The sequence below is a fragment of the Chlorocebus sabaeus genome, chromosome 9, assembly GCF_047675955.1.
Source record: "Chlorocebus sabaeus isolate Y175 chromosome 9, mChlSab1.0.hap1, whole genome shotgun sequence".
NCBI classification, from domain to species: Eukaryota; Metazoa; Chordata; class Mammalia; order Primates; family Cercopithecidae; genus Chlorocebus; species Chlorocebus sabaeus.
This window is the reverse complement of record NC_132912.1, coordinates 83,833,369-83,859,668: the sequence shown is the minus strand read 5'-3', so window position 1 is coordinate 83,859,668 and position 26,300 is coordinate 83,833,369. Positions and strand designations below refer to the sequence as shown.

Here is a 26,300-nt window from a genome sequence, read left to right as displayed (position 1 = left end):
GCTAATCAACATTACAGTTTTCTACTAAAACACCATCTTTCTCTCTCCAGTTCACTCGCTTCTAGCAAAGACAAATCACAGCAGTATTAATCTACCTACAAAATAAGCTTCAGTCCTATATACTTGGCCTGATTACCCAAACAAAACGTGACAAGAAACATTATCCATAGAGGCTCTCATAAATTGACTTTTCTTGAACTTATCACAAGGCAATTTAATCAAAGCACAGGAAAAATAACCAGTTCTTCCAGCTCTGTTACATTATAAAATAAAACAGATTCTTATTAAACATACACAAACAATGCACGTTGCCATGATTTAAGAATATTCACAAATAGTTTACAAATTTTAGAGAAATTAGGCAGAGGGAAAAATATGCCTCAAATTCTTTTTACAAAAGTATACTCTACTCAATATATTTAAAGCATATTTAAAGGCTATACATTGCTGAAAAGGCAAAAATTCTCCAAAATCTATACAACAAAACAAAAAGAATTTCAAAGGAATAAAAGACATAAAAGATTATTTCAGTCCTCCATTAGTTCAGGCCATGCAATCAACTCCTACTCTGCTTCATATTGGTTTAGCAATGTTTATGAACACAAGGGCCTTTCACTTAATTAGTGCACTGGAATTTCTCTCTTTAATCCAATGTCACAATCTCCAAAGTTATCAGCAATCTACATTCAAGTGACTTTTTGATGAACTCCTCCAAAGAAGCAAGCTTTGGACTATGGCTGATTATGTCACATTTTTGAGAAGGATCAACCTGAAACATCAATTGAGAATGACAAAAGTCTTAACACAGATATAGTTAAAGACACAGTCAACAAGGAAATTTGGTTATTTCTGGGGCATACAGCAATTTAAAATAATAATCATTTTTTACTGAAAACATGTATTAAGATATATTAGAATTTTAGGAATCTCATACAATCCTGGAACACATATTATCATCACATCTATATAAATATATCCCAACGGAAGCTAAACACCACCTCGGATTTGACAATGCTTCCTGCATAATTCTAACAAAACAAAAACTGTAATATAAGACTAATATGTGTCTCTTGGTCTTCAAGAAACCTAATGTCCAAAAAAACAGTTTGAGGTCAAAAGTCCAAATTTAGAACCTGAAATTTTGCTATTGGAAATTTGGCCAAATATCAAAGTTTTGAGACCCTTGATATCAGAAAATTGAATCACGAGTCGTTATAAAGTAGTCATTCATTTAGCAAAAGTGATAAAAATATTTACCTTTTGATAGACAGGAGACTCAGTTTCCCAGAAAATAAGACCTAATGAAGACAGTATGAGGTCAACTAAATCTGTCTCCCCCTGCTCTGTTCTGTACCTCCAGTTTTCTCAGAAGATAAAATCTTTTATCTCTTAATATTACACAAACATTTTTTCAAAAGAGGAAAAAAATTATTTTTATGGTGTATTTTTAATGATAAAGCTCATTTAATAAAAACTTATAAACAAATCTCTGTAATTTTAATTAATTTGACTATAAGGTAAGATTTCCATAAACGTTCTATAACAATTGTCCATTTCTATTAAAGTAGATGATTGCTTCAAGAAAACCTTTTTATTTCAACACATGGGCCCAGCCATTGGACTTGCATCAGAGTGCTTTTAATATTAAGGTTTAACTTATAGAAACACTCAACTAATCTTATCCCTCAAAATTAGCCCTTGTGATTTCATGTACACACCTCTTCTGTGATAGTCCCTGGGCCTAATGGGATTAGATTGTTTTAATTTCTGGCCTTGTGTCTCACGAAAACAGTTTATTTTGATTCTCACCTTCTCCCAAGTCTGAAGATGAGGCTTCAAAGGGTATCAATACTCAAGATTTAGTAGGAATTGGCACCTTTTTCAGACTCAGGAGTCAAAGTCCTGTAACTTAATAGCACTAAAATCAGTTAATAGAATATTTATACTACAGAAAGTCCTATCATTCTCTCTACCCTGTTACAAATTATAAAATTGTGATTTGGTGTTTATTAATTACTGCCTGTATCATATAAAGTAGTGAGGTTACTCATTGCATATGTCTAATCTCTAGCATTCTAGTGACAGAACTGTGACCAAAACCATAAAAAACATGATAGCTCCTATGCCAAACTTACCAAAGTAAGAAAACAACTTTTCTCTCCATCATTAAAAAGTGGTAAGTGCAAATATCACTTTTGAAAATTAGTATCAGGATAATAATCTCCTTTCACTTAAATACTATACAACAAAACATGGACAAAGTAAGAAAAAACACAATAATTCCTTTTCAACTATTTAAAAGAGCATTATCACATATTACCAATACTGGTTTTTAGATTCAGTACTGTCAACTGATTAGATAACTTTCACCACAAAAATCTTAAAACCCGTGTAACATTTGTACATATTTTGTTTTCAAGTACACACACAAAGACCCATCAGTGATAAACAGCTTGGGATCAAAAATCAATAGAAAGTATGACATTTTTAGAAGATTATTACTACTTAATCCAAGCAAGTGGCACTTAATTTTAATAATAGTCAATATAACTAAATTAGTTTCAGATAGTTCCCAATCAATACAATTTCCTTAAGGAGAAGACCAATATTTGCTGAACATTACAACTTTGTACCCATACCCATATCACAGTTTCTCCCCATTAAAGGAAAAGGACTAAAGTGAGCTCATATTATTAACAGAATTGAATTACCTTGGAAAAAAACACATTTAAACTCTTTGAATCTCATCTACTTTTCCAAATAACAAACTATATAATATACTATTTCTGCTCAGAACTTGTAAAAATCAGTCTTTTTTACCCCAGGAACCTTAAAGCTCTTCTAGCTCTCTAGATCATCATAGAAAACAAAAAGGAAATTTTAAATAAATTTTTGCAGGCTTGGCAATGGTAGCTTACGGATTCTAGATAAATAGAACAAATGAGGAGTTTATTACAGAAATGCATAGGAAACAAAATGACTATTCATAAACTAAAATAAAATTATATTATTTCAAACCAAAAAAATCAATAGTTTTATATATATGTATACATAAGTAAAACACAAAAAAAGAAAAAAAAAAAAGCAAAGAAATAAAACTTAGAAGCAAAAGCAAATAAATAGGAGACCAACCCCAAATTTTTCTCCTACTCAGTTTACTTTGAAGGCTAAAATGTTACAGAGAGCCTTAAAAAAAGAAAACATGATACATATTTTGTTCCTGGTACACAAATTAATGTCTAAGTCCAATACCACTTTACATTTTAGGCAATTAAGAAATTCACTTAGGTACGAGACCGTTAAGTGCTTTAGTGCTAAGACTGTCTATGCAGGAGAGCAAAGAGAGTGTAAAACAAAGGAATGCAAACATTTATGTGAAATTTCAAATGTGAAATTTGACTGTATGTTAAATCTTGCTTCATAAGAATTGCCAAATTGCCAATGTATTTCATTATAATATATATTTTTTTAATTTACCTTCATCAAGACTTAAAGCTTTAAATATGAGCAAGGTTAATTAGTCAAATTTCTCAAATTTTCTATCAGATTTTACAGAATATTTTATTATCTAAAAGTTTTTCAATTTTCTATTTATTTTTTATGTGCATGAAGATAGACACACAGAACAATGGAAAAAACACTATATATGACTTACATAGATCAACTACGACATGCCTCACTGTGACATACCCGGGCTTTATTTTCAGACCAGATTTTCTTCTTCTTCTTCTTTTCCTGTAAATAACCAGTCCTTTTACTCCAAGACCAAAAAAATTTGTACAAAATCCTTTCTCATACAAAATTATTCTCCTTTCTTTATATATATATATATTTTTTTTTACTAAAAAAGTACATCTTGATAATCATAACTTTCTTCACATTTCTCTCCTCAATTTTCTGGTTCCCTTTTACCTTGTTTAATAAATAACTTCTTCAAGCTCGTAAATTAAATTAACTTTTAGATAACTTCTCAATTAGACAACTTTTTTTTCTTACTAATAACACATCTTTTTAACACATAATATATACAAAATTAATTATCTATTAACTATAACTCTTGTCCTTAGTAACATTAAATTTTAGTGAAAATCTAAGAAGCAAGAAATTCTGAACTGCCTATCAGATATCAGCACTTTATAAATAATAAAATTTCCATACTTTTAGTTATAACCCTTTCTTAATTGGAAATGACCCAGATTTCCAATAAGCATCAAAATAATTTTAAGATTTTAAGTTACACAAAAAGCTCATGTATTGTACTTACCTATTTACATTTTACTTATTTTTAGCAGTTTATTTAGATTATTTATGCATAATTTATTTTCTCATTACCTTTTTTCCTTTTTTTTTCTTTTTTTGAGACAGAGTCTTGCTTTGTCATCTAGGCTGGAGTGCAATGGCATGATCTTGACTCACTGCAACCTCTGCCTCCCTGGTTCAAGTGATTCTCCTGCCTTAGCCTCTCGAGTAGCTGGGATTACAGGCATGCACCATGATGTCCAATTAATTTTTGTATTTTTAGTAGAGATGGGATATCATCCTTTTGCCCAGGCTAGTCTCAAACTCCTGACCTCAAGTGATCCACATGCCTCGACCTCCCAAAGTTCTGGGATTACAGGCATAAATCACTGCACTGGGCCATCTTTTATAATCTGTGAATATCAGGTGTTCAGCTAAATAAGAGCCTTAAAGTTAACAGCATGGACATTTTAACAAATAACTCAGAAGATTTCACTGTTTTTATTAAACAATAACATTAAATTAGACTTACCCAAAAATTCACACAAATATAATTTTGTTCTATCTGGGTTTATAGTTTTATAATCTTCTGTGACAGACCCTCATATCTCAAAATATATAGCAAAAACAAATATAAAACCTTGACAAAAATGTATATTAACAATTCTGAAGACTCTTCTATTTTTTATTTTACCAATAATTTTAAAGACATTTTAATTTTTATTTTACTAATAATTTTAAAGCCAGCTTGTTTTGTTAAATTTACTTAATTCGAATGAAGATTCCTTTAAATTCCCAGATTGAAAGGAGTATATCCTACTCTCTGGGTGCATAAAGGTCACTCACCTAATCCAGATTCAGATGTCAAATTTCAAAGGCAGTTCTAAGGCAATCAGGAATGCAGTTGGGGTCAGTTGTGGTAGTGTCAGAGACAGACTGAAACTCACCTCCACCCAAAATTGGGTGCCCAGCTGCTTTGGAGGGCTTCTGAGAATCCCAGCTCAAAGCAGCCAAGCCACAGGCAATGGCTTCCTGGTCAGGAAACCAAAATCTGTCACTGAAACTTCAGGGGTTTGGTCTAGGTCCTGCTGTTTGTTACATAGATAGTCAATTACTGAGACAATGATTATTGTCAAGGAAGAAGGCTTTATTAGGGTGCTTCAGCCAAGGACATAGGAGCTCAGGCTCAAATCCAGTTCTGTGACCCACTAAAACCAGGGGTTTATATGGCAGAAGAAATGCAACCAGGTACAAGAAATAGGAAGTAGGAAGCGGCAGGAAAGCAATCATGATGAATCAAGAGTCTGGCATCTCATTGTCTGGATATGATGATGGGTTGAGTTTCAGTTCTTTGATATTTTTTTTGAGAGGCCTGAAGGTCATTTCCTAAGGAAGGAAGTCAGATAAAACAAAGATAACTTTTAAGCTTTAAGACCAGAAGAGTCAATTTGTAAATTATAATAAAAAAAAAAATTAAAAGAAATTGTGGGACAATTGGATTGGTTTCAAAACGAGGCCTGTCTGACCCCACCCTCCCATCATGGCCTGAACCAGTATTTCAGGTTAAATTTACAGTGCCCTTGCTGAGAAGAATGCCCATTCAGATGGTTGCAGGGGGGCTACTGAATTTTATGTTTGGTTTACACCAGAGACAAAGAAAGAATCTTGAAAATAGCAAGAGAGAAGTGACTCAAAACATACAAAGAACTTTCAATGTGATTGACAAAGAATTTTTCATTAGAAGCCAAAAAGTCAGAAGGCCATAGATGACATATTCAAAGGGATGAAAGAAAAATTATTAACAAAAAAATGTTATTTCCAGCCAAAAAAATAAGTTATTTTAAAATGAAGATGAAATAAAGACATTCCCAAATGAGCACATCTTGAGAAATCATCACCAGCAGGTCTGTATTACAAAAAGCACTAGGGAGAGCCCATGAGGTGGAAAGTAAAGGATAAGACACAATAGATCAAATTCATATGAAGAAATATTGCATACCAGAATGGTAATTACATAGATAAATATAATATAGAATATAAATGTAGGTTTGGGGCAGTACTTTTTTTTCTATTTGATTTAAAAGACAACTGCATAAAGGAATTAATACATGTTGGTTTTCATACAAAAAGATGTGCTTTGTGTGACAATAATAGTAGAAAGGACAGTGGGGGAAAATACTATAGAGGAGCAAAGTTTTGGTATTCCATGGAAATTAAGCTAATATTAATTTGAACGATGTTATCAGTTAAGATGCTATTAATAATAACCTCCAAGGCAACTACTGAGAATTAACACAAAACATATAGTAAAATAAACAGCAAATTAAAATGATTTACAAGAAAATATCTAACAGAAAATAAGGTGTTAATGTTGGAAGAACAAAACAAAAATGATGTAAAATATAGAAAATGAATATCTACATGTCAGATGTAATTTCTACCTTAATGGTAATTACATTGAATATAAATAGATTAACACTGTAATCAAATGGCAGAAATTGGCAGAATGTATACAAAAAAGAAAAACAAATTATATTCTGTCTTTAAGATACACATTTTAAAATCAAAGACACAAATAGATTGAGAGTAGAAAAATTTTAAAAGATATACCATGCACAATATAGTCAAAACTGAACTGCAGTGGTTAAACTACTGTTAGGCAAAATAGAATTTAAGACATAAATTCATACTAGGGACAAAAAAAGACATTTCATTTTTATTAAATTTTTATATTTTTTGATTTCAATAGCTTTAGGGGTACCTTTGACTATAGCACACTTCCCACTTGCCCCTAAGTTCTGGTCAAGGACGTTTGGCCCCACTCAAGATAATATCACAAATCTTAGCTGGGAGTTTCTCTCAACCTGTGACCACTGCCTGAGTTACCTGGCACACATCCATGAGGTTCCTCTATGAGGTAGGATTGAGAATGGCTTCCCTCCATCCCTGCTGGGGTCTGGGAGTGTATCCAAAGTATGTCCTTTTGTTGCTCCTTATCATATGCTTCCCACACCTCACTAAATCAGCTCCACCACTGGGTAGGGTTAAGGCCTTCCCCCATGGCCTACATTGCCTGGCTCCTCAGTAGGAACGTGAATCATAGAGAAAGTCTCTTTCTCTGGAGAGAATTTCCCCATAATAAATATATAAAATTGTATTATATGAGTTATCAAATTCACTCAAGGTACTGCCTATTTGCTCTGTATTTACTAAATTATATTTAAAAGTAAAAGATTATTGCTATTCTGAAAGCTTTATTTCTTTCCACTTTATTTTAAGATGGCCAGCTATTAGTAATAATTTATACTATTCACTACAATGATTAATTATAGCCTAAAATGAATTAACTTTGGTCATAGTTTTATATATGTTGCTTTTATTTTCTATGTATCATAATCCATAGGATAATTTAAGATAATTACTAGTTTGCAAATAAATAGGTGAAGTGACATACCTTTTTGCTGTGTGTAAAAGCTGTATTCAAAACATTGATGGACAGTACACTGCACACAATACATATCAATATTTAAACTCAGATAGTTCTAAAACCCAGATTTCTCTTTATGGAGTTCTGAAAATTTGAAAAAGTGACATCTCATGTGCTGGATATCAAGTTTTTATAGCACCATGGGATTTTGTGAATTGAAAAATCACTGGACCTGCAAACAGCATTTTGTATTTATCAACTGTCTGCCTTCAGGAAAATAAACTTGCACCTCTGTCACACGCTGTCTACTTTTAGAGGTGTTTATTACGCTTTAATTTTTGAAGTACAAATGACATTTATGTTTTCACTTCCAGTTCATTCTTATTTGAGTAAATTTCAAATGTTCTCATCACAAAAATATTAGGTACTTGAGTGATGGATATGTTAACTAGCTTGATTTAATTATGCCACATTGTATTTATAAATATGTAACATAATTTTTTACCCCATAACTTTATACAAATTATCAATTTATATTTTTATAAAGTCTTACTTATTGGTGAAAGTTATACACAAAGTTTTCATAATTGAATTGTGTGAGTGCATCAGCTGCTTTAGGAAGGTGACATTCTTCTTACATGCTGGAAATGAGAACACATATCTGTGAATAACCATTATGGAATTTCAGCTGATATTGTTGGAAATTCGGGTGAAAAAAAATTGAAATACACTGCCATATCTGATACAGAAGCTGGGCAGCCAAAGTCCTGTTGTTCTAATTGGGGTAGGGGTCAAAATGAAAATAAAGGCAAATGTACAAACATTATGTGTAATCATTTAAACATTCAGTAAAATAATAGCGATCTTAATAGACACAATTTGTTGAAAGTATGTTCTGCAATAAACCCTTTATTATTTGGTTTAATATGTATAACACCCATGTGAAATGAGTGTTACTGGTATCATACCAAAATTTCAGATGAGAAAATAAGAGTCAGAAAAGTTAAGAATTTTTCTTTAATAACACAGATTTAAGAAATATGGGCGATGGACCCAAGATTTAAAATCACATGCATTTGATTTTAAACCCATAATTGTATCTACTGTGATGTACACTGAATGACTGTTGTGATACACTTCTTTGCAACTACAAGCAGTTCTCACTCGAATAATGTAATTTCGATCCTCACTAATATATTGTGAGAGGTCTAGGGAGTGGTAATGTCATTCCCTCCATTCATCTATCTCCTAACTGGTAGGAATTCTCTATTAGCTATTCTCATTATATTGGTGAAAAAATGGATGAATGTGAGAGATAGTTTAAGGGAATAGTCAATAGTATTGGAAAATGATGAATTTTGTTGAACAGTGGTTAAGATTGGAAATTAGTTTTGAAAAAGTAAAAAAAAGTAATCTAAGGAAGGCTGTGTTTTAGTAATGTGTTTTTAGTGTTAAGTGCTATCAGATGTGCATAAGGAAAATTCCACTTTGTATTTGGAAACATTTGTAGTCTTTAGGATGAGGACCAAAACTAAAGATACAAATCATGTATAGAAAATATTAAAGCTTTGGAAATGGGTGATATTAAGGTGAAAAAATATTCAGGAATTGTAGGAAATTACTATATAAGAAATGAAAGGAGAAATATGAGACAGATAAGGAAAAATAAAGTGTAAGTTGAGCCCTAGCATAAATAATTTTCTTGATGTAGGTTACTAATTATGATGACAAATGGGCCACTTACTTTGGTTTGTGGTTGGTCCCGTACTATATATATATATATATCTATACACACACACACACACATACATAAAGTGAAATGGTGCAAGGAGCCAGATTTCAGAGGAGTAAGGAATAGGAATGCTGAGGATGATGGCGATGATGAGAACAGCACCTAGCACATTTGAGTATCTACCATATACTTTGCTCACTGCTTAACATACAATATATTCTTTAATACAACAACCCTATTAAATGACAATAACCATACTTTATATGCAATCAATCAGTCTCAGAGAGAAAAAGTACAATGACCCTAGTATGCCTATGGTCTACTTGATCACAGGTCTGACTGTGTAATTGATTGTATATCACATGAAGGCACAGGATTAGTGACTTGATTTATCTAGACGTCTTTGACAGGTATAGAATCTAGAAGACAGGGGATAAAGGATGGCTATAAAAAATAATAGCTCACATTTTTGAGTGGTTACTTTATATGAGTTACTCTGCTGAGTTCTACAAAAAGATTAATTTATGTAATCTTTATACCAATCTAATGAGGTAAGTATCATTATAAATCATTCCCTAATCTTACATGGGTGGAATCTAAGGTGGAATGGCTATCTTGCCTATCTCACATAATTTATACCTGGTAGAAGCAGGATTTGATTGTTTGAAGTTACTCTGTGATTGGACACAAAAACAAAAGAGAAAGAGGAATTAACAGCAGTATTACTACTACTACTGATGATGATAATCTGAACATAAGACAAAGGGAATAAATCTCAGTGGTAAAGAAATAGAACAGATAAAATGGGTGAGCCCTATCTTGAATTTCAGATGCATTCCAAAGTATATATGGGAAATTTTCAACTGACCACAGGTTTGATGATGAGAGTAAGGAAGTTGTGGAATAAAAGATAAAGGGAGACTATGGATCTGGTAAAGATATTTTTGATTGGCGCTCATCTGTGTGTGGCAAAATTCCTGGAAAGAAGCTAATAGACAAAGATCAACTGACACTACCAAAGAGGGTGAGAGAACACTGAAGGAGCTCTGGAGGAGGCACAAGTGGAGAGGCCAGCCCCGAAAAGGAAGGACAGGGCTTGCCTGTAGAATAGGAAGAAAGTAGAAGTAGATAGGTCAAGATAAAGGACTATTTAGGGGCAACTAAATGATAAAAAGGCAGATGTTAAGAAAGTTGAAATACAAAGAAGTTTTTACCAGGTAGCCTCAATCTACTCAGTAAAATAAGAGGCAAGTCATGTTCTATGAAAAGATGAAAAGATTTGAGTTTGACTAAATAAAATAGGTTTGTGGCCGACAGGTAATACAATGAAGAGTAGACACGAAATAAAATAATTTCTAAGTAGCACAGAAAGCAGTAACATAATATTTATTTGCCTAACAGTACAGTTTTATATTCAGAATGAAAAAAAAGAGAGATTTGGGGGACTCAGGAATGGAAATCATTAAGATAGTCTCAGAGAAATGATAAGCGAGCCAAGGATTTGAAAATGCTATGGAGAGACAAGTGCCCCAGCATAGGTGACCACAGCATTCTGACAGTGGAGAGTACTAATAAAGGTATCCCTGCTATGTGCTCCTGAAGCATTCTGTTCTTCCCTCATCATTACTTTGCTCACAATGCATTGTAATCACTTATTTAGTATCTTTTCCCACTTGGCTATAGTGGTCATGGGAACAGGAAATCGTATTATCTGGCTAATTATTGTATTCTCAGCACATAGCATAATACAATATCTGGCATAGAATAAGTAATCAGCAAATAGTTTTGTTTTCCTCCCCCCTCCCCCCCATGATTTCAGAAGTGGACTTCTACAGGAGAAGGACTGCAGAACAAAACGGCCTTTATGAGCCTTATAACATCTTTATAATGTGACACTCAAATATCTAGAAAGCTTCACTTATCAGAATTTGCCTGTCATCATTTCTATGATCCCATAGAAATTACATAGGGATCTTGCTAAAATAGAAGTTGTGATTCAGTTTCAGGGTAAACCCCATGTGTCTGCATTTTTAATAAGCTCCCAAGTAATGCTGATGCTACTTGATGCATAAGCTATGGAGTATAAACGACTTAGGCAATGGATTCTCCACATTTGTCAAGTATAACCAAATACCTGCAGGCTCTAAACTGACTGCTATAGGCCTCCCAGCATTTGTGTTTTTCTGGATCTTGTGGCTCCTGTCTTGCTGGCTTTGATAATGCAGGTGGATCTCAATGTAGTAGTTCTTGAATATTCTCAGTCTGGCCTTCCTAGTTGGCTTCAACTGGCACCCTATTTTTTTTCTTTTTTTTTAAATATATATATATTTTAAGTTCTAGGGTACATGTGCACAACGTGCAGGTTTGTTACATAGGTATACATGTGTCATGTTGGTTTTCTGCACCCATTAACTTGTCATTTACATTAGGTATTTCTCCTAATGCTATCCCTCCCCCTTCTCCCCACCCCACAACAGGCCCCAGTGTGTGATGTTCCCCACCCTGTGTCCAAGTGTTCTCGTTGTTCAATCCCCACCTGTGAGTGGGAACATGCACTGTTTGGTTTTCTGTCCTTGTGATAGTTTGCTGAGAATGGTGGTTTCCAGCTTCATCCATGTCCCTACAAAGGACATGAACTCATCCTTTTTTTCTGGCTGCATAGTATTCCATGGTGTATGTGTGCCACATTTTCTTAATTTGGGTTGGTTCCAAGTCTTTGCTATTGTGACTAGCACCACAATAAACATACGTGTGCATGTATCTTTATAGTAGCATGATTTATACTCCTTTGGGTATATGCCCAGTAATGGGATTACTGGGTCAATCCCATGAGGAATTGCCTAGATCCTTGAGGAATTGCCACACTGTCTTCCACAATGGTTGAACTAGTTTACACTCCCACCAACAGTGTAAAAGTATTCCTATTTCTCCATATCCTCTCCAGCACCTGTTGTTTCCTGACTTTCTAATGATCACCATTCTAACTGGTGTGAGATGTTATCTCATTGTGGTTTTGATTTGTATTTCTCTGATGATGAGTGATGATGAGCATTTTTTCATGTGTCTGTTGGCTGCATAAATGACTTCTTTTGAGAAGTGTCTGTTCATATCCTTTGCCCACTTTTTGATGGGGTTGTTTGATTTTTTTCCTTGTAAATTTGTTTGAGTTCTTTGTAGATTCTGGATATTAGCCCTTTGTCAGATAGGTAGATTGCAAAAATTTTCTTCCATTCTGTAGGTAACTGGCACCCTTTTTCTAATCTTTTAGACTATCACCTGCTTCTGGAACCACTCTTCTGCCGTGATTACCTATTTCTAGATTACTTTACCTTTGCTTATTACATACATTTAAAATATATGCTGCTGCTCCTATGTGTGCCACTGAGCACTATGTATTAAATGTTTTCAGAATGAATGAAAGAAGCTGAGCAGTTTAACGGAGTATGAACAGTTTAACAAAACACATCATATTAGGGTATGGCAGCATGAGGACAGTGAGTTAATCAGGCTACAGTTAGCATAGGAGAGAGCAATTCCAGCATCTGGCATCTCTGGACCATGGAAAGAGGAATCAGAAATGAGTCAAGGGACTGGGGTCAGAAGATCACAGAAGGAATAAGGAAGAAACTAGAAGCTGTGGGTGCCAAGGTAGCAATAAATTACAATAAAGAAACCTGGCCTTGTGAGTCACAGGAGACAAAGACTGTGCCCATTAGTCCAAGATAGTCCAAATAACTTGGATCTGGCACATTTGACTTTATAAGGCAAATGAAGTGAACCTGATTCTGGAGAAAGGATAACTTATCTTCAGTTATACTCATTTCTATAATCAAAGTAGACAGAAATAATCACCCAAGGAACTGTAACTTCAATTCTAATATTTTGAGTCAGTGATTGGAGTCCATTCATTAAACAGTTCTTTGCTGAACCTCCACTGTGTGCCAGGCACTAAGCATATCTAGAGAAAAAAGGAAGGCAGGGGTTTTGCCTTTAAAAAGTTCAGAGTTTAAAGGGGTGCTCAAATAAGTGCACAAAGTCTGTGTTTTACCAGAGATACACCCATGGCCTAAGAGAGGAGAGGTGAGGACTTTTCTTCTCCTAGAAAGATCAGAGAAGGCTTCACTGGGCAGTTGACGCTTGAATGAGTCTTGAAAGAAAATTTATTAAACAGAAAACGAATTCAATCATAGGAAAAAGAATGATCCCAGATATATTATTGCAAAGGAGCATGAACTAATAGGAAGACTGCAGTTAATTTGGTAGTAGTGCTGAAACAGTGGTTATCAGGAAGTGTCAGGAAATACAATTAATAAAATAAAAGGGTAGAAATGTTTAAAGACTTTGCCATGGTAAGAAATTTGGATTTTTGTGCTATTATATAGCACAAAATATATATAGGGCTTTCACTCTAACAAAGTAGTTAACTAGGGATTTTGCCTTTATAAATGTTATTCCAATACTGATTGCTTCTTATTGTGGAACACACATCTTTGAGATGGTGGTCTGACATCTTTTGGGAGAATAGAAGTACAAGAGCTAAAGCCCTTCTCCCTTATCACTACTGGTTTTCTAGTTGTAGAAATAGTAGTACATCTGGAAAAGATGTTATAAAAGGAAAGTCTAAAAAAATTGAAATCTGTGCTCCTAGGGAAGGTGCAAACATAAACCTTCTTGGATACCTAAAGCTTCAAACCCAGAAGAGAGTAGCCTTCTGCAGAGTTCAAAGAACAACAGCAGGATTAAACTATAAAAATTGTAAAAGGCAAAACATGGGTTTATGAAAACAAAGGTTTTTTGTTTTTATTTTTCATTGGAGCTCATTAAAAATAAATAGGTTGTGAAGTAGTGAGTTTTCTGTCGTTGAAGATACTGAGACTGCAGTATGTTTGCATGATCTGATGACTCTGGGAAATGAATTAAACTACTGCTAATTATTCTTACAAATCAAATTTTGTGATTTTTCTATTTCTTTTGTGGTTACCTCTACCTGTACTGGACCCATGGCATATGCTCAAAAAATACTCAGCAATTGATTGCTAATTGTTAACGATAACATTAACTCTGACCTAACCCTTTTATGTACTGTCTCCAGAACTTGGTAATTATGTGGAATATATTTATAGAGCAAATTCCACTGCTTAAACACTACTGAGACTTTTAGCTTCTGAGATCACAAAAGCGAAGTGTAAAGAAGAGAAGCCCCTAAATTAGATATCAGATAGTGTGGCCCTCTTAAAGCACTATTTCTTGAAATTAGGGACATATTGGCCTTTACTCCACAGAGTCAATTATAATCAAATATTTTGTATTAGTCTCCCATTGCTGCTATAACAAATTACCACAAATTTAATGGCTAAAAATAACACAACTATAGAATCTTACAGTTCTGGATCCTAATTTCTCTGAGTTGAAACTAAAGTGTCAACAGGGCTGAGTTCCCTCTAGAGGCTTTAAGAGAGAAACCACATCCTTCCTGTTCCAGCTTTTAAATGGCATTCCTAGGCTCATGGCCCATCCTCTATCTAAAATGGCAATAAAGTGGCATCTTCAAATTTTTCTCTGTATCACTCCTTACCTTGCATTCTACACTTTGTAGTAAAATTTTCCTTTGCCTCACTCTTATAAGGATGCTTGTGATTACCATTAGAATCCACCTAGCTAATCTAGAATGATCATCCTATCTCAGCATTCCTAATTTAATCACATTTGTCATGTCTCTATTTGCCATATAGAGTAACATTCACAGGTTCCAATAATTAGTATGGATGTTTTAGGGAGTCATTATTTAGCCTAACACAGCTTTTACACCTACTTCTACCCAATCAGAGTTTATAATTTGAAAGCGTTCCTCAGCAGATTATTTTAAAATTTTATTTATCTACTTTATATTCTTTTCTTAAAATTATTTTTAGCTCAAATGTGAGAAGCTACTTGTAGCTTAATCAATTTAGCAATTTAAAAAAAAATGGTGTTTGATCTAGGTCTGAACTGAAAAACAGTCCTTTTCTTAGACTTTCAAACATTATATAAATAATCTCTACAACACTGTGAAAGTTACAGGGTTTTTGGAAGTACTTTATAGTCTTCCTCTAGCTCATTATAATGTATTTAGGTTTTTTAAATGCACTTTTAAAAGTTCATGGGTTCAAATTTTGAAACTTTAGTTTATTTTTATTCTAAGTCCTGAGAATTCCTCCCAGTATTGTTCATGTCCATAATGTTTCACAAAACAGCTTTCACAACCTATTCCTTATAAATACCCATATCTGCCTCTCTTGGTCCTGTTTAAAAATTTTCTTCGATTCTGAAATTCCATTTTCTCTCTCTCTCGCTCTCTTCCCCTCCCCCCCTCCTTTCTCTCTCTTTTTTTTTTCTCGCTCTGTTGCCAGGCTGGAGTGCAGTGGTGCAATCTCGGCTCACTGCAACCTCCGCTTCGCGGGTTCAAGCGATTCTCCTGCCTCAGCCTCCTGAGTAGCTGGTATTACAGACGTCCGCCACCATGCTCAGCTAATTTTTGTATTTTTAGTAGAGACGGGGTTTCACCGTGTTGGCCAGGATGCTCTTGATCTCTTGACCTCGTGATCCGCCCGCCTTGGCCTCCCAAAGTGCTGGGATTACAGGTGTGAGCCACCATGCCCTGCCTGATATTCCATTTTTATATGGTGTATTTTTACTCTAGTTGCAAAGTATTCTTGAATTTCAAAGTCCCCCTTCTGATATTAAAAATTGTATTTCATTCTTGAACATTGGTAAGTCTTAGAGACATCTAGTTGTTTACAGTACAGATGCGCCTCAACTTATGATGGGGTTATATTACAATAAACTTACCATGAGTTGAAAATACAGTCATTCAAAGATGCATTTAATAGACTTAATGTATTGCACAGCATACTGTTGCCTAGCACTAGCCTACCCTAAACATGTTCAGAACATTTCCATTAGCCCACAGCTTGGCAAAATCATCAAACACAAAGCCTATTTTATAATAACGTATTGAATATTTCTTGTACTTTATTGAATACTATGCTGAAAGTGAAAAACAGAATGGTTTTACACCACTGTAACATTGAAAAATCATTAGTTGAACCATTGTAAGTCCCATTGTCAGGGACTTACAATGGATCTATCAAAAACTGCATTTTCCTAAATATTAAGCTACTTTCCTATATCCCTTTAGTTTCTACTTATTCCAGCTGAATCTCTGAATTGTAATTTTATTGCTTTTTCCTCTAACCTACCTTCATAATTCAATTTTCTACATGCTTATACATTTCAGTTTCTTTAATCCCAGCCTATCTGCTGTCAGCACAAAATTTCTTAATTTCAAAGACAGAATCTGAGGTCTAACCTTGCTAGAGTTTAGATGCAGGATAATCACCTTTATGACAAGTACAAATACCACTGCACATCTTGACAGCCATCTCAGAGCAATCTAATTCTCTTGCTGCTCTCATCTGAAGACTACATATGTGTTATTGGTTCACAACACATTTTGTTTTTAAAGGAAGTAACAATGTTTGTTGAGAAGCTACCCTTCCATATAATAATTAGACAGCATTTTCTTAAACATTTGGTGGTTTAGAACCCATTTCAATTTTTATTTCTTTTTAAGATAAAATTAAGAAAAAAGGCAAAACAAAAAATGTTCACTTTTTTCACATTTTTATGGCTTGTGTGAGGTGTAGCTGCTTAGTTACAATGAATGATGGGGGCCATTGAGGTTACAAATTGTTAGCAAAGCTGGAGGAATCAGAAAGGATTGCTATTTAGCAACAAAAAGATATGGGGTTGGATCAAAGCAGCAAAATGTTTAGCAGCGTTTCATCTGCATATTCTGATTGTTGATATCCAAAACTTTGCATTATAGTATTACAGGCTTTTTCAGTGGAGCTATTATTCAGTCAGTACACTCCTCCAATTGTAGCTAACATTGAAAGCATATCAAGATATCCAGCCACTCCAGTGTAACTATACAGATTACCACAGCCATTTCATACTGTCAGTCAACCAGATCTTATCATAATTTCTATGTCCTTAAAAATATGAAGGAAAGTATAAAACATTACTTTTGGAGGCTTTTTTAATTGTATAATGTCAGAAGAAATGTACAACACAATTATCATACGGGTTACTGAAGTTCTGATAGTTTCTCTATGTACACTAATTAAACAACAGCATTGACTGAGTCACTGACTATACAGAACAATTTAGTAAAAGATAAGAAGAACTAGAACTAAATCAAAGCAAACTTGCCCTCTGTGAACTGACAATTTACTCAGTCTAAATTCATCCTGATAACCTACACTAAATTAACCTAACCTACAGTATAATCTAAACTACAATTTAGTCAGTCTAAAACTCATCCCTATAACCTATATTAAAAACTAAACTCTATGCCTTTAAGAATGATTGTCACTAAAACAACTACAGTGTATGCTTGCCTAACAACATCCACAATTTTGGAACCAAAATAAATGTATAAAATCATTGTTTAATTGAAAACTACGGTTAAGTCTTTTCCAGAGTCACAAATTTAGTCCACAAAAGTCATATATCTTTGAAGTCATGTCCTCTGGGAACCAGTATAATGTACTGTTTAAAAATCCAAATGTTTAGATTGGTCAGGCATAGGGTCAGATTCTAGTTCTGCTACTTAATGTGTGACCTTTGATAATTTGGTTAATTATTTAAAGGTTAATTTTTGTCACCCGTAAAACAGTTTAGAAATATAACCGCCTGATAAAACTTATAAGATTTAAGTGAAATGATGCCTATGATGTAGAACTCTTGCCTAAGAGGTTGGCACATCATTGTTATTTACTAGATGTCAACTACTACCATAGCCTGGTAGTCATTTTCTTACTTTCAGGTCAAAATTATTTCCACTTAACCACAATTATTATTTTTAGGCCTGAATTTTTCTACGCAATTTTGGTAGTACAGTTGATAAACAAAAAAAGAAAGTGCAACTCTCCTACTGATGTCCATCACATTCTATGTACTAAATTGATGTTATAATTGATACTAATTATTTCAACTGCTGAATCTCAGGGCCTACCTAAATATTACAGTCATTTCAGTTACTAAGTCTGCTTCTGATGTATAAGTAGAAAAAATTCAGTTAAGTGTAAAATAAGAAACTACATTTGTAGAAACTTTCAATATTGGCTCAGATAACAGTTTTTACTCAATATTTTATGATTTGGATATGTTTTGACACTGCTATTCTAATGGACTGATGGACTTTAGTACCCATTAGTTATACAGCTCACTAGGATCAGTGACTTTCTTTTCTCAAGCTGAGTATCAATGACAGAAGAGAGAATTTTAACAGATGAGTTTTGTTTGATTCCCAACTGCCTAACTCCAAGCCATGGCAAATTTGAACTGGTATCTCTGTTCCACAATAACACTTTTTAATGTGAAAGTTCCAGTCATGAATGAATTTATGCAGGCTTGGTGTCATGTAAGAAGTCCCTTTGCTCTTCCTTTTTCTTCTGCCATGACTGTGAGGCCTCCCTAGCCATGTAGAACTGAGTGAGTCAACTAAACCTCTTTTCTTTATAAATTATCCAGTCTCGGGTATGTCTTTATTAGCAGCATGAGAATAGACTAATATAGTAAATTGGTACCAGAAGAGTGGGGTACTACTGTAAAGGTACTTGAAAATGTGGAAGCAACTTTGGAACTGGGTAACAGGCAGAGGTTGGAAGAGTTTGGAGGACTCAGAAGAAGATAGGAAGATGTGGGGAAATTTGGAAATTCCTAGAGACTTGTTGAATGATTTTGACCAAAATGTGATATGGACAATAAAGTCCAGGCTCAGGTGGTCTCAGATGGAGATGAGGAATTTGTTGGGAATTGAAGCCAAAGTGATTCTTGCTTTGTTTTAACAAAGAGACTGGTGGCAATTTACCCCTATCCTAGAAATGTGTGGAATTTTGAACTTGAGAGAGACAATTTAGGGCATCTGGAGGAAGAAATTTCTAGGTAGCAAAGCATTCAAGAAGTGACTTGGGTACTGTTGAAAACATTCTGTTTTACGTATTCACAAAGATGATTTGGAATTGGAATTTATGTTTAAAAGGGAAGCAGAGCATAAAGTTCAGATAATTTGCAGCCTGACCCTGCAATAGAAAAGAAAAACCCGTTTTCTGAGGAGAAATTCAAGTGGGCTGCAGAAATTTGCATAACAAAGAGTCAAATGTTAATCACCAAGACAATAGGGAAAATGTCTCCAGGGCGTGTGAGATGTCTTCATGGAACCCCCTCCCATCAGAGGCCAGGAAAAATGGTTTTGGGGCCTGGGCCCAGGGCCTTGCTTCCTTGTGCAGTCTCAGAATTTGGTGCCCTGTATCCCAGTCATGGCTAAAAGGGGCAAACATAGAGTTCAAGCCATTGCTTCAGAGGATGCAAGCCTCAAGCCTGGGCAACTTCCACGTGGTGTTGAGCCTGTGGCTGCACAAGAGTCAAGAATTGAGGTTTAGGGATCTCCACCTAGATTTCAGAGGATGTATGAAAATGCCTGGATGTCCAGGCAAAGTTTGCTACAGGGACAGAGCCCTCATGGAGAACATCTGCTAGGGCAGTGTGGAAGGGAAATGTGGGGTGGAAGCCCCATACAGAGTCCCCACTGGGACACTGCCTAGTGGAGTTGTGAGAAGAGGGGCACCATCCTCCAGACCCTGGAATAGTAGATCCACCAACAGTTTCTACCGTACAACTGTAAAAGCCACAGACACTCAATGCCAGCCCATGAAAGCAACCAAGAGTGAGGCTGTACCCTGCAAAGCCACAGAGGTAGAGCTGCCCAAGACCATGGGAACCCATCTCTTTTATCAGCATGACCTGAATGTGAGACAGGGAGTCAAAGATCATTTTGCAGATTTAAGATTTGACCATCCTGGTGGATTCTGTACTTTCATGGGCCCTGTAGCCCCTTCATTTTGGACAATTTATCTCATTTAGAATGTGTGTATTTACCCATTGCCTGTACCTCCACTGTATTTAGGAAGCAGCTAACTTGCTTTTGATTTTACAGGCTCATAGGCAGAAGGAACTTGCCTTGTCTCTGATGCGACTTTGGACTACACACTTTTGATTTAATGCTGAAATGAGTTAAGATTTTGGAGGACTGTTGGAAGGCATGATTGGTTTCGAAATGTGAGGACATGAGATTTGGAGGGGCCATGTGTGAAATGATATATTTTGACTATGTCCCCACCCAAATCTCATCTTGAATTGTAGTTCCCATAATTCCTATGTATTGTAGGAGGGACCTGGTTGGAGTTAATTGAGTCATGGGAATGGGTCTTTCCTGTGCTTTTCTCATGGTAGGGAACAAGTCTCACGAGATTTGATGGTTTTATAAATGAAAGTTCCCCTGCACAAGCTGTTTTGCCTGCCACCATGGAAGCTGTGCTTTTGCTTCTCTTTTGCCTTCCACATGATTGTGAGGCCTCCCTGGCCATGTGGAACAGTATGTCCATTAAACCTCTTTCCTTTAAAGGTTAAAAAATAAAATAATGCATTTAAGCAAAATAGGGAATGCAGCAAAAGATGTTTTTCATAAAATATTTTTTTTTGTTGCTGCTCTGTACAACAACTCTCTCAGATTAATCTACCCCTAATTTTCCCCAACTATTTTTGGAAATTTTGCCACAGCTTGAAGAAATAATTTTTGTAGATAATATAAAAACCACTTTTAATCCATTACAGATTATTTAAACTTTGAGAGAGCTACTATAGCAGGGTTGTCCAATCTTTTGGCTTCCCTGGGCCACACTGGAAGAACTGTCTTCGGCCACGTATAAAATACCCTAACACTAATGATAGCGGATGAGCTAAAAAAATTGCAAAACTACTTCACAATGTTTTAAGAAAACTTATGAATTTGTATTCATCCACATTCAGAGATATCCTGGGTTGCATGTGGCTCACAGGCCACAGATTGAGCAAGCTTGTCTATAGCATATTTATTTAGTAAAAGAAAAGTCAATAAAATCAATGATTTTTAGAGTTGTATGTAAACATCTAATGCTAACTATAATCGGAAGGATGACTTTTCCAGAACTAGAAGGAAGAATTTTAATGATTTGGAACCAACCAATCAACAAATACTAAATAAATATATAAAGCTTTTCTCAATTATCTGGGTATTTACAGAATAAATCATTTTCACTTGCTGAAGTTCTTAACAAATTACTTCTGCTTTTCATTCTACTCCACAGATACAGTAGAACAATTTTGTTTAAAAAGCTCCTATAAGTAAAATATATTGAAAATGACATTGAAAGATTGACTCAAGAATTGCATTTTTGTTCTAGTCATCAGCAACAAAATACATCAGTCTTTCTACTGGCAAAGTCTTTGACAAATTATTGGATTGTTGCCAATATGTGTTTTTACTTTTTATCTTCAATAACAGAGAAAAAAAATACCTATCCCCCTCACTTTCTCTGCCAAGCTGTCCAGCTGATACAGAAAAACATTTCTTCTTTAGCCTACAAAGAAATAGCCCTGCCCCCCATATTAAATAATGTAACCTAGAATGCAAAGTAGAAAGTGCGACGAAAGTGTCAAGGTTTTGCAAGCAAAAATGTGGCAAAACATACTCCCTACCATAATAGCACATAAAGTTTGATGTCTAAACACTATTCTATTTTGAGAGAGAAACAAATTAAGCCACTTTTCTATTAGCCATTCTGCACCTGAAAATGAAAACTACGTAATGTTTTCATTAACCTTTCATTTTTATAGAAGGAAAAATCCATCATAAATTTATTCAGCCAACTGAAATGCAATTTCAAGCAATTTAAGTTGGGATTTCATTTTCATAGCTTTTTTTTTTTTTGTATCCCACAAGTTCTAATAAAAATATTTTCCACCTAAATATAAACGTCACATTGTGGTGGTAACTTTTCAAAGACATTTCCTCCTTACAAATGGATAATTATCAGTCTAAAGATACTTATTTCTTAAAATTATAAGGCAGCATTTATGTCAGTAGGTTACTGATATGTCCAGAAAGCTGAAAATGTGAGGGCCTCAGATTTTGAACACTCTAGAGTATTAACCTGAGTGTTACAACCATTTTTAGTTCGGTTTTATGCCTATGAGAAATCACTGACACAGACAGAATTTTCATCATCTTGGTTTATTGGTTTTATTACTGATCCTGTCCAAACAAATGGAGTGGTGTCATTCTGTCAATTATCAACCAGCAAGTAGTAATTTCATTTCAGATGAGTTTTTTATGAACATGTCTAAGTAAGAGCTCTTTTATTTTTCAAAAGAATATCTCATGAAAATCTCGTTATGTCCTTCTTCTATTTTCAGATTGGGAAATTCAAACTCCATGCACTTTGGCTGTTTCATAGCAAAATACTGTCTTCATGTAAATATTATTTTTAAACAAAAAGTACATTCCCATGAAAATTCATGCAATCAATGGGTGCAGGTTTTAAAATGAAAAATGCCAGTTTTCAGCCTACCCTTCCACACCGGCCACCTCAAGTTCAGAAGCAAATGCTTGCAACTATGCATATTTTTATTTCTCATTGTGAGTTTTCAACACTAATATACTATTTTTCTCTTTCAATAGTCTCTACAAACTCTTGTTCTCAAATATGAAGATTCGGCTCATTATACTTCATTTTACTTACTTTTTCCCTCTATTTCCGAGAGATACTGATATTTTCAGTTCCTCCATTGCTAACATTGATAAACCGAAATAATAGATTAATGATTACATTTATTTTCTAAAAACTATGATATATTTATTTAATCTAAGTTTCTTTTCAGTAACTGCTCCTCCACACTTTGATCTCTTAATTTATAAATTAAACCTCTCTTTTTATGTTTTCAAGAATGATGCACACACATTTCTTTCATAACCATGACTATGTATATTTTCCTTTGATTGATTCTAACACTTAAAAACCAACAAACAAAAGCTGCATTAATATGACTATACAAATATTAATCATTAGAACTGAAAGGTCCCTAGGCTTCTGTTTCCTTTTCTCAGAGTCTAATGTCATGAACCCAACAACAGTGGAAAGAAAAGATTCCTTGGCTTAAAAGCAAATAGATTATATTTTCTACATTCTACTAGATCAAATTCATGCCCTATTTGTTTTGATATACATTGACATCATTACTTTCCTGTGTATTTTTTCATCTCTTTCTAGCAGTCTTTATTTCTTCTTGTTGACAAAATGTGGAATGGTTTTCATCATATTTTCAAAGTTATTCTTCTCTTCAGTCACAGTTATTTGGCAAATAACTCCCTCTTTCTTTCTCTTCTCTTGATCAACTAGGAAACATTTATTCTCCTGGCAGTTGCATAGTTGTAATTATTTGAGTTCTCTTTATTCCACTTCTGAAGCAGGACTATTAATTCCTGAAATTCAATTTTCTTTTCTTCCTACTTCACTAGCTTTCTGGAGCACTTTCTCAAGTTTCTTCCTCAGAAAACATACATGGGTGATTAATTTTCTGATTCCTTGTTTATCCTTAATTTTATCTTTATACTGGATTGACAAATTTAGGTTTAATATTGTTTCCTTAGTAATGAAGACTTCACATGTACCCCATAACTATACACACTTACAATGTACCCATAAAAATTGCATTTTTTATAAAATAAAAAAATAAAAGTTAATGTAAAATTTTGAAGACAACTCTCACTGCATTCTAATTATTGTAGGTGAGGAATTCTAGCTTTTTTAGTGTAATTTTTCCTTTCTGAGTATTGTTTTTGTTAATCTTCATTATTTGAAAACCTTATAATGGGTATAGACAAGATTTTTAGATTGACTACATCCAAAAATCCATAACTTTCTTTAGGTTTTACAAATATTATTCACAATGTTTCTGCCTTTTCTTACCTCCTATTTTGTTTGTTTCTTTTCTTTTTCTTTTCCTGTTTTTTTTTTTCTTTTCTTTTCTTTTTGAGACGGAGTCTCCCTCTGTCGCCCAGGCTGCAGTGCAGTGGCGTGATCTCAGCTCACTGCAAGCTCCTCCTCCCTGCCATTCTCCTGCCTCAGCCTCCCGAGTAGCTGGGACTACAGGTGCAGGCCACCATGCCCGGCTAATTTTTTGTATTTTTTTAGTAGAGACGGGGTTTCACTGTGTTAGACAGGATCGTCTCGATCTCCTGACCTCATGATCTGCCCACCTTGGCCTCCCAAAGTGCTAGGATTCCGGTGTGAGCACGCTGGGCCTCTTTTCTTCTCTTTTCTTTTTCTCTGGAAATGCTATCGTTATAATTTTAAGGTACTGAGGAATAATTGTTACTTTGTTCTGTGCTCTGAAATTTTTTAGACTTTGGCTTTCAACCCATCTCTTAATTTTTTAAAAATGGAAAATTTTTTTTATTTTTCATAACTATTTTGTGTGATATTTTTCTTTTTCATAGCTATTTTTTAAATTATGGTTTTACCACTTTCTTTAATTTCTCCAGGGCTAAAAATTAGAGTTTTGTTTGGCTTTGTTTAATTTCTCCTATGCTTTAATTTTGTATTCTCCAGAAAAGTTTGCTTTAATTATTTTTTTAGTCTGCTGAGGGTTTCTTTTTCTTTTTCCTTTTTTTTTTTTTTGCTTGTGTGTATTAAATTTCTTTTAGCTTCAAAAAGGAAAGTTTATCTAGGAAGTGTTGTTTATGATTTCTTTGTTGTGGTCTATCTATGTAGTTCCCTTTCTCAGAAGGCCTTTCTTCGGAATGAAATGGCTAAGTGACTCCCCTAGCCACATGAGATGAGCTCCTTGGAAATGACGCCTACTGTACTGGGGATAGGAAGCCAGCTGGAAGGATGTCCCGTATCATCCCAGGAACAACATACAGGAAGGTACTTTACTTTGTGATGTCAACACCCACCATCTTTTAGCTTCCCCAAGGCATTATTTTCATATTTAATAGAACGTTTTATTTTAAGGTAAATTCCAGTATGCATGTAGAAAGGGGCATTGGAATAAATGATTTACTAGCACAGCTACTCTACAGACAAATCTTCAACTACTTCTGTTTTAAGCCACATTTCTATACTTATACCCTTGAAAAGAGCTGACTCCAAATCCACATTATGTATTAGGTTCCATGGGAAGATAACCTGTCATGAAACATCCTCATGTATGCTTTCAGTTCTCTTTCATCTATCAACACGCCTTCATAGACTTTTTGCTTTCTAGTAATCTCATTTATATAATTTACCCCTCTGAACCCCCTTTTATTTTTCCTATTGATACAAGTGTTTTCACCTATTTATATTTTAAAACTTTCCACTTAAATTGTGAGTAGATATGCTCACCCTCCAAATTAAAACAAAATCCTAAAGACCTATCTACATCCAATTTTCATTAGTTAGCATGGACTCATTTCCTTGGATAAACAAAGCAAATTGACCTAACTATGATAAGGCTAAGGATACTCTCAGCATATATAAATGGGCAATGAATCATGTGTTTGAGGCAGCACTGCAAGCTGAATTGATTGTCATAGCTCATTCACGTATTTATTCACTCAACAAATATTTATGCCAGACATTACTATATGTCAGACAGTATTCAAAGTATTAAAGTTAGAGCAGTGAACAAAACAGACAGAAATTAAAGTGTAAGCTAATATTTTCATTTGAGTGACTTGGGATAACATACTTTAGATACCAAAATATTTTGAAACAGAATGTAGCAAAATTGGAGAGGGATTATATGACATTCATTCTTTAATCTATGCAAAGAGTGTATTTGGCAGGGAGGAATAAGTTATTAGGGCAGGTTTTATCTATATATCTACATTTTATAGCTAAATCTTCTTTTCTAAAGTGATGTTGTTATATAATACATGTGAATTATATAAGAACTTGCATGAAATACAGCATTTAATGATGGACTTCCTCTTTG

General features: G+C 34.5%; 1 long non-coding RNA gene across 1 annotated transcript in view; it reads left to right on the top strand.

Annotated features, from left to right (window-relative positions):
• The window catches only part of LOC103216173 (uncharacterized), a 42,808-nt gene extending 17,490 nt beyond the window's left edge, over nucleotides 1–25,318 (top strand). The window contains exon 4 of the long non-coding RNA XR_490470.3: nucleotides 25,094–25,318. This is a non-coding gene — a long non-coding RNA (uncharacterized lncRNA). The remainder of the gene's footprint in view (nucleotides 1–25,093) is intronic.
• The last annotated feature ends 982 nt before the right edge of the window (nucleotides 25,319–26,300 follow it).